The sequence below is a fragment of the Parambassis ranga genome, unplaced genomic scaffold (assembly GCF_900634625.1).
Source record: "Parambassis ranga unplaced genomic scaffold, fParRan2.1 scaffold_31_arrow_ctg1, whole genome shotgun sequence".
Lineage (NCBI taxonomy): Eukaryota > Metazoa > Chordata > Actinopteri > Ambassidae > Parambassis > Parambassis ranga.
Window position 1 is genome coordinate 1,812,244 of NW_021144801.1, and position 16,404 is coordinate 1,828,647.

The following is a 16,404-nucleotide window of genomic DNA, read 5'->3' on the forward strand; positions in this document are numbered from 1 at the left end:
GGGGTTGTATGTGTCTGTTTGCTCTGCAGGTGGTTGATGGTTTGGAGCATCTGTAGCACAGAGTAATGCATATTTACAGTGCTGCTTCAAAGTGTATGAATCATTTAAAATCTTCTATATGTCTGCATAAACATGACTTAAACATCTGCCTCACTGTACTAGAAAGGCAGCCCACTGAAACAAAGTATGGAAAGACATTTCAGTAATAAAACATTTAAATAAATGATAGATTCATACACTGTATGTAAATATTATTGTGCTGCCCCCTATAGTCAGCCAAAATCCTATGTTTGAGTTGAGATTGTCCTACGAGGCTTCCGTAGTAGCATAATGGTTCCAGAGCCAAGTGGAAAGTTTCTGCTGTGTTTTTTCATCCTGCTACATGTTTTTTAGTCGTCTGAGAATATCTGTCTGTAAGTATTATGTTTCATAAGCCCTTACCTTACGTCTCACTTACGTCTTACCTTGCGCTCATAGGAGGCACTTTAAGTTATTTAAGTTTAAGAAAACGGGTTAAAAGTGTGACGCTAATAGCGCTAGCGACCTTATGGGTTTTTCAATGCAAATTAGCATTGTGCTAATCGCTAGCGGTTTATGCATTTTTCTGTTGTCTAGCTCAGCTATGTTTTGTCGGCCTGCAGAATTCAGCATTGATCGTGTTTCGGGTCATATTTATGCAGAAATATAGAAAGTTTGACCAACTTCCCAAAACGACTGTAGCTGTCAGCCTATATGTAGCTAGGAGCTAGTCTCCTCCTCCTCAGATTCCCAGGGTCCTGGTTTGGATTTTTGCACGTACCTCACACTGCTGATTATTCTGACTTGAACACAGCCTGTGCAGAACTTTAAGGTGGCTTCTGTTCTTCGGTGTTTTTGGTTGAATTTGGTCAAATTGTGATCAAATAAATTGTGTGATAACAGTTGTTCAGTCTCTTGTAGTGGCCATCATGGACACTGATCCAGCTCTGTGTCCATGAAAAGTGAACATTTCAAAAATGTTGATACCACTTTAAGTCCTGTTTCTGTAACTTAGCAGAGTTCTTCAATGATCATGTGGGTCTGCTTGGCTCTGTAAAAGACCCATAAGCAGGTCTGTGTTTGTAGATGTATAATAGAAAGTATCAGTATGTATTTATGTTGTCATGTTATCATCTCATGGTGGTTTCTGAAGGCTTTAAGTAAAGGAAATAACAAAGGTCTGCAGTGTCATGTGTTACAACCGGCCAATTCAGAGTGGTTGCGATTCTTTCAAAGGCACTAAAATAGCAATCCACCTCAGACTCTCTGAATGGTGGCACTAAAGCAATGTGCTTGCTCACATCAAATGTGTCACGAGGAGAATGAGGAACCTGTCGTGAGGCAGATGGGTGTGGAGTCGCAGAGGGGAGACGCTCTAGCTCTAAGGCCCTCACCTTCAGGTGCATGGCCTCCACCTCTAACTCACGATTTCTCAAATCAATTTCTTTTATTCTGAGAGTTAGCTGCATCTCCTCTGCCGTCATAGCAGGCGTAACAGACGGACCAGAGGGAGCGGTTGGGCTGGGCCGCACCGTGTCACGGGAGCTCACGTCAGCTTTCGCCGCCTCCTCTACAGAGGGCACAGACACACACAGACCTTCCTCCACCAGCTTTTCCTGCAAAAGCTCTTTCAGTTCCTCCTTTTTAACGTTTTGAGGCACTCTGACCTGAAAACGCGCAGCAATCATTAATAAAGCCACCTTCCTACACTTGTCCAACTGCTGGACTGTAGGATTCTTCACAAAATACTCTAGATCAAACTCCATATTCAGAGCAAAACTGTCAACCAGTATTATGCAGAGTAATATGAAAAATACAATATTCCAAAAAAACGACGAATTGCCAATTACTTACTGACACGAATCAAAACACGAACGAGCCAAATTTAACTTACCGATAACAAACGTTTTACTTACCAACACGCTTTCAAAAGAATCGACGAGCCCCCAATTTATGTTACAACCGGCCTAGGGGAAACCTAGTTGTAGCATAAAGTGACTCTTCCCTCCTGTTCCGACTCCCAAGGTACATATGAAAAAATATCAACGACGAATGGAATTTATATAAATTTATTTATAAACGAACCGAGACAACAGAAACCTTCAGGGTGAGCAATGCCAAAATAACAAACAAAACAAATAAGGTTCTCAGCTCCTGTCTTTCCTGAACAAAAGAAAAGAGATTCAAACAAAAATACAGGTGACTTCCCTGACTTCCTAACAAAAAACAGGAGAAAACGAATAAACAAAAACGGCTTCTCACCCCTACTCAAATGTGCCTGGTATGTAATAATAACTTAAATTCAATTACTCTTGGTAAAGCCAAAATCAAACGACGAGTCTAAATTACATAAATTAATATTCACAGTCTAATGTCCAATATACAAGCAAACATCGAGTGCAGTCTTCTCGAGATGTGGAGAGGAGGGCAAGAGCATCGGGTGGCTGATGTGGAGGGTTTTTAAATTCAGAGCCCATCTGTGTCCTCCAATCCTCGAGCTCCATGTCATCCAGCTGCAGAACCAATAGTATGCTCCCCCCTGTTGGCGGGGAGGGAGAACACTCACACACACAAAATATGACTTAGTCATAACACATGATATAGACTCTATATCATCACACTGCATCATTGTCTGACTGCGATTCATTACAAACCCATCCTGCTGTACATCGCTTAATGTTAAAGAAAGCGAAACAGGGTGAGTGGAAGATTTAACTGAACTCTTACAGCTGTGCTGGCAGCCATTAAAGCAGAATATGTGAAGAAGAACAAATTACAAACCTGCTGGATGCAGCTGAACAGTGTGGAGTCAGGATAGTTTTCATTTTTAATACACACATTTTGTGTATTAATTAATTTTCTTCACCAGTCTGTTGACTGTTGTGTATCTGTTTAAAGTGAAAACACATCAAAACACTTAGTGAAGTGATTGTGTTGTTAAATGCTGATGTTTCTGTCACAGACTGCAGCAACCCAGTGTTCAGACTCCTGCTCAGGACGCCATATTTATGGTGAGTACAAACAGCTTCTAACTACAACACAACAGTCCTGGTGCTCTACAGAGACCCAGAGCCTGACCCCTGAGCAAGCATTCACAGAGACAGAACTGTGGTAGTAATACTTATAACTACAGCAGCTGTGCATACACAACACTTCATATCTAATGTTGTAGATTCAAGTAATACATGTATGAACATAAGCTGTAATATCATGAAACACTAAACTGTTATTCTGCTCCTCAAAGTCTGAGAGTTTATACTCTGTTGTTCTGTTCCAGCTGCTGGAGGAGAACATTGTCAGGTTTGTGAAGGACGAGCTGAAGAAGATCCAGAAGCTCCTGAGTCCAGATTACCCAGAATGCTCAGAGAGTCAGAGGGAGGATGAGGAGGATGAAGAGCAGAGGAGCAGCAGAGAGTCATTAGTGCAGATCACAGTGCACTTCCTGAGGAGGATGAAGCAGGAGGAGCTGGCTGAGCGTCTGCAGAGCAGTAAGAGGATTTGAAGAGCTTTAACATGATGGAAAGAGGAAATGAAGTTTACATTTACACACTCTGCTGTTAATATGATGCAGACATCTGTGAATTCTTCTGACTGAAAACACAAACTGTTTGTCTACAACTGATGAACAGATTTCATGGAGACAGAAAATATTAATTTGACACATTTATTGTAGCGTTCACTTATTAATGACATTTATTGTTTGTTCAGGAACTCCTGCTGCAGAGTGTGGACGTAAACTCAAGTCTAACCTGAGCAAGAAGTTCCAGTGTGTGTTTGAGGGGATCGCTAAAGCAGGAGAGCCGACCCTTCTGAACCAGATCTACACAGAGCTCTACATCACAGAGGGAGGGACTGCAGAGGTCAATGAGGAACATGAGGTCAGACAGATTGAAGCAGCATCCAGGAAAGCACACAGACCAGAAACAAGCATCAGACCAGAAGGCATCTTTAAAGGCTCACCTGGAAGACAGGAACCAATCAGAACAGTGATGACAAAGGGAGTGGCTGGCATCGGGAAAACAGTCCTAACACAGAAGTTCACTCTGGACTGGGCTGAAGACAAAGCCAACCAGGACATCCAGTTCACATTTCCATTCACTTTCAGAGAGCTGAATGTGCTGAGAGAGAGAAAGTTCAGCTTGGTGGAGCTTGTTCATCACTTCTTCACTGAAACCAAAGAAGCAGGAATCTGCAGCTTTCAGCACCTCCAGGTGGTCTTCATCTTTGATGGTCTGGATGAGTGTCGACTTCCTCTGGACTTCCACAACAATGAGACCCTGACTGATGTCACAGAGTCCACCTCAGTGGATGTGCTGCTGACAAACCTCATCAGGGGGAAGCTGCTTCCCTCTGCTCGCCTCTGGATCACCACACGACCTGCAGCAGCCAATCAGATCCCTCCTGACTGTGTGGACGTGGTGACAGAGGTCAGAGGGTTCACTGACCCACAGAAGGAGGAGTACTTCAGGAAGAGGTTCAGAGAGGAGGAGCAGGCCAGCAGGATCATCTCCCACATCAAGACATCACGAAGCCTCCACATCATGTGCCACATCCCAGTCTTCAGCTGGATCACTGCTACAGTTCTGGAGGACATGTTGGAAACCAGAGAGGGAGGGGAGCTGCCCAAGACCCTGACTGAGATGTACATCCACTTCCTGGTGGTTCAGACCAAAGTGAAGAAGATCAAGTATGATGGAGGAGTTCAGACAGATCCACAGTGGAGTCCAGAGAGCAGGAAGATGATCCAGTCTCTGGGAAAACTGGCTTTTGATCAGCTGCAGAAAGGAAACCTGATCTTCTATGAGTCAGACCTGACAGAGTGTGGCATCGATATCACAGCAGCCTCAGTGTACTCAGGAGTGTTCACACAGGTCTTTAAAGAGGAGAGAGGCCTGTACCAGGACAAGGTGTTCTGCTTCATCCATCTGAGTGTTCAGGAGTTTCTGGCTGCTCTTCATGTCCATCTGACCTTCATCAGCTCTGCTGTCAACCTGCTGGAACAACAAAGAACACCTGTGAGATCTAAAGTCTTTAGAGACAAACCTAAATTAAAACACCTCCACCAGAGTGCTGTGGACAAGTCCTTACAGAGTCCAACTGGGCACCTGGACTTGTTCCTCCGCTTCCTCCTGGGTCTTTCACTGGAGACCAATCAGACTCTTCTACGGGGCCTGCTGACACAGACAGGAAGTAGCTCACAGACCAATCAGAAAACAGTCCAGTACATCAAGAAGAAGATCAGTGAGAATGTGTCTGCAGAGAGAAGCATCAATCTGTTCCACTGTCTGAATGAACTGAATGATCGTTCTCTAGTGGAGGAGATCCAACAGGCCCTGAGATCAGGACGTCTCTCCACAGATAAACTGTCTCCTGCTCAGTGGTCAGCTCTGGTCTTCATCTTACTGTCATCAGAAGAAGATCTGGAGGTGTTTGACCTGAAGAAATACTCTGCTTCAGAGGAGGCTCTTCTGAGGCTGCTGCCAGTGGTCAAAGCCTCCAACAAAGTTCTGTAGGTGGATTTATGAACCATTTCAAACATGGTTGATTTTTATATGAACAACAAAACATTGACTTTGTGTTCAATCTTTTTTTTCTCAGGCTGAGCAGCTGTAACCTCTCAGAGAGAAGCTGTGAAGCTCTGTCCTCAGTCCTCAGCTCCCAGTCCTCTAGTCTGAGAGAGCTGGATCTGAATAATAATGACCTGCAGGATTCAGGAGTGAAGCTTCTTTGTGCTGGACTGGAGAGTGCTGACTGTGGTCTGGAATCACTGAGGTCAGGTTCTGGTTGTTGATCATTTAAATGCATACCTTAACATTATGTTTGAAGCTTTTCTACATGCAGTTCATGTGTTGACATGTGGAGGCTTTTAGATTGACACTAATGTGCACTGAATTCTACACAAGTAAAAAGATCTTTATTGTCATTATTTACAACAAAATGTGTAATTGGTTTGTATTCAGTCATTCATTCATTAATAACAACTAATTTGCATTTCTTTCAGACTGAGCAGCTGTAACCTCTCAGAGAGAAGCTGTGAAGCTCTGTCCTCAGTTCTCAGCTCCCAGTCCTCTAGTCTGAGAGAGCTGGATCTGAATAATAATGACCTGCAGGATTCAGGAGTGAAGCAGCTGTCTCATGGATTAGGGGGTCCAGACTGCAGACTGGAGACTCTCAGGTCAGGATCCAGCTTTTTGATCATCAGTTAAATTCTGCTTCATGTTCATGTTGAAGATCTGTTGGATTTTCCTTCTTTCTTCTTGAGTTCATGACATGTTTTGTTCCTCCAGTCTGTCAGGTTGTCTGATCACACAGGAGGGCTGTGCTTCTCTGGCCTCGGCTCTGACCTCCAACCCCTCCTATCTGAGAGAGCTGGACCTGAGCTACAATCATCCAGGAGACTCAGGAGTGGAGCTGCTGTCTGCTTTACTCAACAGTCCAGATTGTAGTCTGAAGACTCTCAGGTACACAGAGACCACAGAGCATGAGTCCTCCTCAGTCTGTCAGTTTAGCTCATATATCCACAGCTGTTGATGGATGGACTGAAACTGCAGAGAAGAAATAATCACTGATCCCTGATGTTCATCTTCCTCCATCATTAAGTGTCCATCATGTTAACTTCACTTTTCTTTATACACGTTCTTCATGTCAAAATACATACAGACTGATTTTCAGTCACACTTAGTGCAGATCAAATACACAATGATGCCCTACTTATTAATGTCCTCAGCTGTAAGAACCACTGAATTATTTCCACAAACAAATGTTCCTGAAACAATCCATATGTGAAGCTTCAGAGGAGACAACAACACAATGGTAGAAGGAGGAGTTCCTTCAGTCAGAGACAGAGAGCAGGGAGACACTACAATATTATCACTGTAAAAACTACACACAGACATGAGTGAATGTATTTATTTGAAGTGTGTCAGAAACTCTTCCATCCATGACACATGTGAACCAGGCTTGTGTTTGCATATAGAGTGAAAGGAACAAACAGTCAGAGACAGTGTGGCTTGTTTGCTGCTTTGGATAAATGCACAATGCTGAGATCAAACCTACACTGTTGCTGCATGAAGAGGATTTTACAGTAAAGCACTGACAGAGAGCAATATTTCACAGAATGGAGGACATGAATAAACACAGAGCAGATCAGGAGAGACTCTTCTGGAGTCGACACAGATGAGTTTCAGTCTGTTTGTGTGTCTCTGACAAACTGAGGAGCTCTGCTTCATGTTGATCAGCAGTTTGGACTCATGTTGGTTAGAAAATCATTCTGACTGTGTTTCTTCCTGCAGGGTGGAGCATGGTGGAGAGCAGTGGTTAAAACCTGGGCTGAGGAAGTGTAAGTTTGACTCAGTCTTTCCTCATGTTATTGTGCATGAGTCAGTGTTCTATCAGTCCATCAGAGCTGTTGTAGCGCAGCCTCGGCGGTTGGATTTCTTTGGTGTTTACTGGAGTTTATTACTCCCCAGCAGGAGTTTTAGGTTCCAGCTTTGTCATTGGTTTTCCTTTTTTCTCTTGTTAGGGAGCTTTAGTGTGTTGTAGTGTCTCTGTGTTTGTTTGGGCACTGCTCAGCTCTGAGTTCATGAACTGCAGCCTAACACTGAAACCAGCCTGTGTAGCTGCCCATCTGAGAGTGGGGACGAGTGGGGAGCTGCAGACATGCTGTGTGTGGGTTTCCCCTCAGCCTGGGACATAACAGAGACAACCAAAGCAGACAAAAGACAAAATCCAATAAGAGACCACAAAGGGTTGAAAAGGTCCAAACACAGGAAGAAACAGCTCCACAGTCCAAAAGCAGGCAGGACTCAGACACAAAGAATCTCATCCAAAGGGTCAGACTGGACTGATGGACTGAAGAGTGAAGACACTGAGACACTGAGCTGTGAGCAGCATTATTAGGGTTAGGGTTAGGGCGAGAAACACCACTGTTTAAGAAAACGAGTTACCACCAAAATAAGTTTCACACGGGGTCTCTGTTTAAAGTTTGTAATCAATTAGTAACAAAACACGTTATCCGCCATGTTTCCCTGCACCGCTTCTTCCCTTTTTTCCCAATCTGCTACAAACGCCCTGATTTTCAGCACAATGCAGCATTTCCATTCAACCAATCACGGGGCAGCTTTCCAACTGTCATGGCGGCGCCCTGTCAGTAGATAGAAAGTATGTCCAGCCGTCTTTTAAATGTTTTAGCTATGTGACATGAATAACTTTGACAGTATCCATGAGGCAGTCCTCTTTCCTTCCATGGGGAAAAAAGTGGAAGCCTTCCAAACAGAATCCCGAAACTCAGCTGGAGGGAAAATACCGGCCACTTCCTGTTCACATACTAAAGAGAAAAACTTTTGTCATGCGGATCAACTGACAGCCGGCGAAATAATATTATTAGAAATACATATATAAATACATAAAATGAGTTTTGTGATGAAATGGATTTATAGCTTTGTGGGTGTTTAATAAATGTTTAAAATCAAAATATAGATCAGATTTTTTGATGTTATGACAAACTCATGATATATTACAGTTTGAAACATAAACTAGAAGTTTCATATAAACCCTTTTTGGAAAGAAAACACTTTTTTTCTGGATTTATAGCATTTTGGAAGCAATCTCTTCATTTGTTAGGCGGGACAGCCGAAACCAGTTAAACAAGCTTTTACTGACAGCTCTGAACAGACCACATTAACTTATCATTCATTTTAGTGCAGCCGCCACAACTTCCATTTCACAAACCATTTTTTAATCTTCAGTTATTATATTTCCTTTTATTTTGCTTTGTGCTTTGGTTTCATTCTGTAACACTGGACTTATTTTTATGAAGGTTTGAACTCTGACAGTGTTTGAACAGGAGAGAAAGGAGTATAAAGTGTGTAGTGAGGGGTTCACAGCCTTAAAGCATCTAGAATAACTGTAAAAAATAAAGCCCATCACTTCACGGATTTCACCTTTTGCGGGTTATTTTTGGAACGTAACCCCGCGATTAACGAGGGACCTCTGATGAGAAGGAAGAGACTGGGCTCTCAGCTGCAGTAAAGGGGGCAGGTCTGGCTCCAACACAGGTTTCAATGTGCAAGATGTCTTGCCCTCACATTCTTCTTCCATTTCCACTTGTCCTGAAACTTCGGCCTTCGCTGTCAACCTTCCTTTTCTTACTCACACTTGCCATTTTAGAAATGGGCAATAAAAAAACACAGATCACTGGCAAACAGGGTGGTGAGAGTTTGACCATGTTTGCTGCCATCTTGTGGTGAAATGTTAAATATATATAAATAATAATAAATTTTAAAGGTGTGATTTCATCCTGTGGACAACAGTACTGGTGGCATATTATGACATTATTGATTTTATGACAGAGGCTTCGGCCCAGTGAACATATGAACTGGACTTTTGGTCTGTTCTACAGGAAGAACCCTCAATGATAATGCACCAACAATCCCAACCAAAGAAAGGAACATAAGGACAGAAGAACCAAACAGGAAAGAAAATAGAAATAACTATTGTATATATAACCTAGAAAATTTCACAAGAAATTTTGAGTGGGCCAATGCGCGCTCACCCACACTCTGCTGCCGGTCCGCCCCATTATATACCACCAAACCTCATTCCTGATCACCGGCATATGTGAAAGATGCCACTGATGACATTTCATGCTTTTACAGTGTTTCTGATTGGTTTTATATAAGGTTTAATAGGCCCCAAGCTTCTCCATTCATTCTGAATGGAGGAATCCTAAAGATGTGGATGTGACTTTGGCTGCTATTTTATGAAGTTTGGTAAAAGACATGAACATGAGGACTCAGTATGATAAAGTCCAACTCCTTATGAGCAGTTTGCAGTTGAAATGAATATTCTGTGTAGAGGCATGCCAGACTGATAGGCTTCCAAAGTTAGCTGGGTTTTGTCAGGGATCTCACCAGTTTCCCATTATTTCCTATGAGGGGGGTTAGGTCAGCTAAGTGGCTTGCCTGTCAAAACAAAAAGTGGCACAGACATGGGGACTCAATATGTCAGAGGTCTAATGTTTATCTACATTTTACATTTTGAATAAAGGTTCTGTGTGAAAGCATGCCCAAACGCCATGCCTTCAAAGTTTTGACAGTGATTTGATGCCTGTGGGGAGGGTCCATCGCAGTTTTTCTGGATTTTTTCAAACACCGATTATCCGATCGCTACCAAACCTCAGAGGGTAGTAGTCCTGACCGAGCCGGTCGATTTGATGTATAATTTGTAGGGGTGGCTAGCGCTAGTTAGCTGTGAAATGAATTAGAGGCTTTTATTTTGAAAATCAGTGTGTGTCTGTGTAAGTGTGTATGTGTGTGTGTGTCTGTCTAAGTGTGTGTGTGTGTTGGGGGGGGGCACACCCCCAATGCATGTTAAAACATGTTTAAGTGTTTTATTTTGAAAATCTACACGTCAGCCATGTCCTGTTATTGTGCAGGTTCTTTTATTTTGAAAATCCCTGTGTGTCTGTGTGTTGGCAGGTGTGTATAGTGTGTGTCTGCATATTTCTGGGTGGCTTGTGTGTAGTTTACCAGGCCTAGTAAGGTGTGTAATGATTTGGAGGCTTTTATTTTGAAAATCTGTGAGTGAGTGTGAGTGTGAGTGTGAGTGTGAGTGTGAGTGTGAGTGTGTGTGTGTGTGTGTGTGTTCCTGTATGGTTGTGTATGTGTGTGTGTCTGCCTCTGTCAGAAAGAAAAGTCATAGCACAGGTGTCCCGGTACAGCCGGACGTCCTGTAAAAGTTTCAGGTCGCTCACATTAAAGCTGTGGGACTAGTTCTGCTGAAAATGTGTCCAGAAGAAGGAGAACAATACAGAAGCGGAATAAGTATTTACAATAGTAACAGTGGAACAATATCAGGATAGATCAGGAGGTCTGAGTCTGGTCTTTCAGTCCAGATCCTCCTCCAGACTCTGATGAAGGAGCTTTTGGATGATGCTCTTTATCCAATGATACAGTTGATGCTGCTGTTCTTCTCATGTTCTAAATGTGTCGTCTGTCTTTACTCACATTGCTGCAAATATCCAGTTTGTGTTTGAACACAAAGCTGATAGTTGTGTGTTTGTTCATTCAAACATTAGTGACAAAAAGTCTGATGATAAACTTTGTATGAATGAACAACACATCAGTCAGTAAAGACAGAATGAAGCCATCAGATGTGTCAGATGATAAACTGCAGCTGTGTCTTTTTCTCTCCATCAGATTTCTGTCAACTTGAAGTCGACACAAACTCAGTGCACACAAAGCTCAAACTGTCTGACAACAACAGGAAGGTGACACATGTGAGAGAGGAGCAGCCATATCCTGATCATCCAGACAGATTTGATGTGTGGGAACAGCTGCTGTGTAGAAATGTTCTGACTGGTCGCTGTTACTGGGAGGTTGAGAGGAGAGGAAGGGTTGAAATATCAGTGAGTTACAGAAGAATCAGAAGGAAAGGAGACAGTGTTGACAGCATGTTTGGAAGAAACAATCAGTCCTGGAGTCTGTTCTGCTCTGATGATGGTTACTATGTCTGTCACAATAACAAAGGAACATTCATCTCCTCCTCCTCTGTCTCTCACAGAGCAGCAGTGTATGTGGACTGTCCTGCTGGCACTCTGTCCTTCTACAGAGTCTCCTCTGACACACTGATCCACCTCCACACCTTCAGCACCACATTCACTCAGCCTCTACATGCTGGGTTCTGGTTGTTTCCTGGTTCCTCAGTGAGTCTGTGCTGTGTGTAGAAGCAGAGTGTGTGGAAGTGACAGCAGCTTCAACTTTGTGCTTTAAATGTTGATGATGTTTCACTTTCATTTGAATCACTGACTGTGATTTCAGGTCAGAACATGTTTTTGTCTTAGAAGCAGTGAAATGAAGAATGTGAAGCTGAATTTATGATCATGAACTTTGACATGTCCTCACAAATGAAACCCTTACATTAAGAAATGCATGATTCCATGTTGTTATGGCTCTGATATTAAAATGTAGTATTATAATAGGAGTTAATGGACCTAAGTGGAAAACACCATTTAAAACTGCTGCAATACAAACACTAATAACTCCAACTCAATATTTTGGATCAACTTTGACATGACAGATATAAAATAATGCCTGAGCCTCCCAACTTGTAAAATAACTTGTCTGTCCGTTCTTTCTCTGCTCGCTCTCTCTCTCCTGTCTCTCTCTCCCTCCCTCCCTCCCTTTCTCTCTCTCTCCCTCTCTCTCTCTCCCTCTCCCTCTCTCTCTCCCTCCCTCTCTCTCTCTCCCTCCCCCCCTCTCTCCTCTGTCTCTCCCTCCCTCCCTTTCTCTCTCTCCCCCCCTTTCTCTCTCTCCCTCTCTCTCTCCCTCTCTCTCTCTCCCCCCCTCTCTGTCCCTCCCCCCTCTCTCCTCTGTCTCTCCCTCCCTCCCTTTCTCTCTCTCCCCCCCTCTCTCTCTCTCTCTCTCTCTCTCCCTCCCTCTCTCCCCCCCCTCCCTCCCTCCCTTTCTCTCTCCTCTCCCTCCCTCTCCCTCCCTCTCTCTCTCCCTCTTGCTCTCTCCTCTCTCTCTCTCTCCCTCGCTCTCTCTCTCCCTCCCTCTCTATCTCTCTCTCTCTCTCTCTCTCTCTCTATATATATATATATATATATATATATATATGTGTGTGTGCGCACTCGCGCTGGCTCCCTCTGGTGGACCATTTGTATATTACTACAGGTTTCATAGTTTTTTTTTATGTTATTTATTTTATATGTTTTTTTTTCATACTTCTTGATACCACTTAGTATTTCGTGAGAATTACTTACTCTGATTACTCTTATTACTTACTCTATACTGGCCACTATTTACTTTGACAGCAAGGGAGAATATTTTTTCCAACTGACTAATAATTCAAAAGTAACATTTTCACAAAAATATTCTAGAAAGATAAATCACCTTTGAAATCAATCAAAGATGATGTGGAAAAATTCTATATTTCTGCTGTAGACTGAACACAAGTTGAGTACCTTAGTCCTGACAAGTCTTTCCCAGTGTCCCTGCTGCTGTTTGACTAGTTTGAGAACGGGTTGGTTGGACTTCATTTCCCAGCAGCACTGTTCAGCAACAATATTCTGGTAAAGCTCCAGGTCGGCTCTGTACTGACGACCATTCACTCTGCCACTGCAGAACAAAAAGAGGGCATCAACACACTCCAAGTTTCCTCCATACCAGGTCACTTGTTTGCAATTCGGAAGCATTTAAGGCAATTTACGATTTCAATTTGCAAAAACACAAAAGGGAACATTAATATTCTACATTGTTTCATGATCATCTCTCAAACTCTATAATCTCCCCCTATATCCCTCCTCATTCTTTGTCAGGGTGAACCAATAACCACTATAATTCCTTGGAAGCTTCCCACAGGTGAGCAACCACAAGGAATCATGTATACTGACAGTCAAGAAATGCACCAACAACCAAGTTACATATTTGCTGCTGATAGAAGGTCTTAGGAATCAGATGGGCAAGCTGTATTCTACTGTTATGTAATGTATACAATGAAAATCTGACACAAATGAGGGCGGGTATATTGAGTCTGTGCAAACAAAGAAGTTTGTTCCCTGACATGAATGAATGTAACTGCAGCAGAGTAAAGATATCTTTGCTAAATTAGTATAATGTTAGGCCAATCAAATTTCATGATAATGTAATCACAAATTAAATGTAGATTTCCTTTAAATCCAATTATGAGACAGCTGTATTATTCAGAAACAACAGAATACAGAACAATCACAGTAGCACCAAAGGAAAGTGACTGAATGAGATGCCCTTTACATTAACTGTAACCCGGAACTGTGTGACACCGTTTGTTTGTCTAGTTTACAGACTGGCATGCCGAACATGTACCCACTACCACCAGTGTAAAATGCTCTGGACAGAACGTTCCACTGAATGTTGGATGTGATGAAAGTGAGTGAGCAAACACTGGTGGTCTGGTCCTGACAGACCTGTAGATGACTCTGTCAGAGAAGAAATCACAGCGCTGACTTTCTGGGTTCACCAAGATCACTCTTGCAACTGCACAGTTGACCGTCTGATACCAACGTACATGGGGGTGGTAACTGAAATCCAACAACAAAACACTTAGAACAATGTAACTGTATTATTAAGACCACATATTGTACGACGTCTCGTGCCTTTTGTTGAGTCGTCTCTTCTGTTAGAGCTGATGACCTGCTGTCTGTAGCTTTCATCTGCCCCTTCAGGTACACCTGTACACATGATTTATGGAGTGTCTCAGCTCATTCATAGTAGCCTATATAAAACATCTTTCTGTGTGCTAGTTTACACCATCTCTTGCCTCTTAGTGTCAATCTGCGATGTTTCGCAAACTGTGGATCTGTATAGAAGTTACAAAAATGCTTTTACCATTTCCAGAAGGGTTTAACCCTCTGGGCATCCTAGAGCCAAAACGTGTACATTTTGCTTTTTTTGTATTTTGGTTCTCAATATCTCTGTCAGTTTAAAGGCTAAATGTACAAAACTTGGCCAGGGATATTTTTTTATGATTATTTACAAAAATCAATTGTCCCCATTTTCGCAAGTTGTACAAAATGGGAGATAAAAACTTTTGTTACGTTCAGCACCCTTAGGTACACGTTTGGCCAATTGACTCCCATTATATCAGCAAATCTTTGATATACTCTAATCCTGACATATTATTATGTTTTCCCAACATATCCCTTATAGTTTTGAACGTTTTCCTTTAAAAAAAAAAACAAAACACATTTTAGGTGTTATGACACACAATGGGGGGGGGGGGGGGGGGGGGCACAGCTCCCTCACAGTTTTTATAAAGACCTAATTTTGCAAAATGCAAGGAAATAAAATAACTGAACTTCATAAAAATGGTTTTGGTGTGTTCAGCTTGATATAAAAGAGACAATAGAGAATCATATTGTGCATGTGAGTGTTTGTGTGAGTGTGTGTGTTAAATCAAAGTCTAAAACAATCAAGTTTGTTGATAAACAAGTGGTGTTAGTGTTGCTGAGAATATATTGTGTGTGTGTGTGCGTGCACGTAAATTCAAATGATGAAAAGATAGATCATACAGAGGGTCCGTTCTCCTATTGGATGTGTGCACCATGTTTATGTAGGTGCATCTTTGAAGTCTAGAAGAACATGGTACAGTTTTATCTGGCCAGTCATGCCACCACGCGCAACCATGAAGAGGAGATTAAATTTTGAAGAGGCACTTGCTGCCATTTTGAGGTCCCCCAAGGCCACTGATGAAAACACATCATCCTCTGACAGCCAGGAAGTATCCACATAGGAATTTTCCATTGTCCAGAGGAGGACCTTGGCAGCACCACTGGGGAGGAAGAGGGAGAAGAAGAGCAAGAGGAGGAAGAGGAAGAGGAAGAAGAACAAGCAGAGGAAATGGATGACAGCAACTGGAGATTTCACTGGAGTTCCAAAAATGGTAAAGTGACAAGGGTGTAGATTTGCGTTTGACATTGGTGGGGGCCTAAGATTCCAATGAAATTTAACCCCTCCTGCACCCAATGAGAATCTGTCAGTTTGTTAGGAGGTGATCAAATTATTGGTGGGGACATGCCCCCTCCGTCCATGCTACTACACCCTTGCAAAGTGATGCTCCCACTAATGAACAAAGGTGTCTATTTGTCACATTTTGCTCTGAGATCAGGATGATCAGCAGCCTCTAGTGAGCAGCCTCAAATGAGGATCCCGTCAGCTCTCCCTCCTCCAGCGGCTCCCTGCTTCTAGCGGAGGCAAACCCTCGTCAGTGTGCACTATCAAGCAGCCGCCAGAGAAGTGCGTATTGGGATCCGGCTCGAAGGACCAATTTATGTTAGGAATAAAACAGATAGGAAATATCAGCTGTTCATCACTCAAGTGCTTTTATTCCTGCAGGAAGGAGCAGTCACAGACACAGACAGCAGCCTCTGTAGGAGTGCTCAAGGTCTTTTCAGAGCAGCTCCCTTCTTATACCCTCTGTTATCTGACAGACACGACTTCTCAGAATACACACATCTTAGAATAGGCACAAGCACAATCATAAAACAGGATCACAGGACTATGATAGTAATGATTAATCACCATACACTATAATTAATTAATAGTAAAAAGCAAATTAAGGTAGAATTCTTCCAACAAGCACCTTTAACTTTTTGTTTTCCTGAGGACATGCATTCCAGTGTGGAGCTACTGTGCCAAATGTGGGGCCCATGTCTGCAAAATGCATCATGATGCACCACCGTGCTGCCGCAGAGGACTGCAAGAGGACAGCAAGAAGGTTCCTGGTTCCATTCTGACTGGGGTGGCGATTTTGTGTGGAATTTGCATGTTCTCCCTGTGCCTGCGTGGGTTCTCTCCGGGTACTCAGGCTTCCTCCACATTCTAAAGACAAGTTAGGTTAATTGGTCAC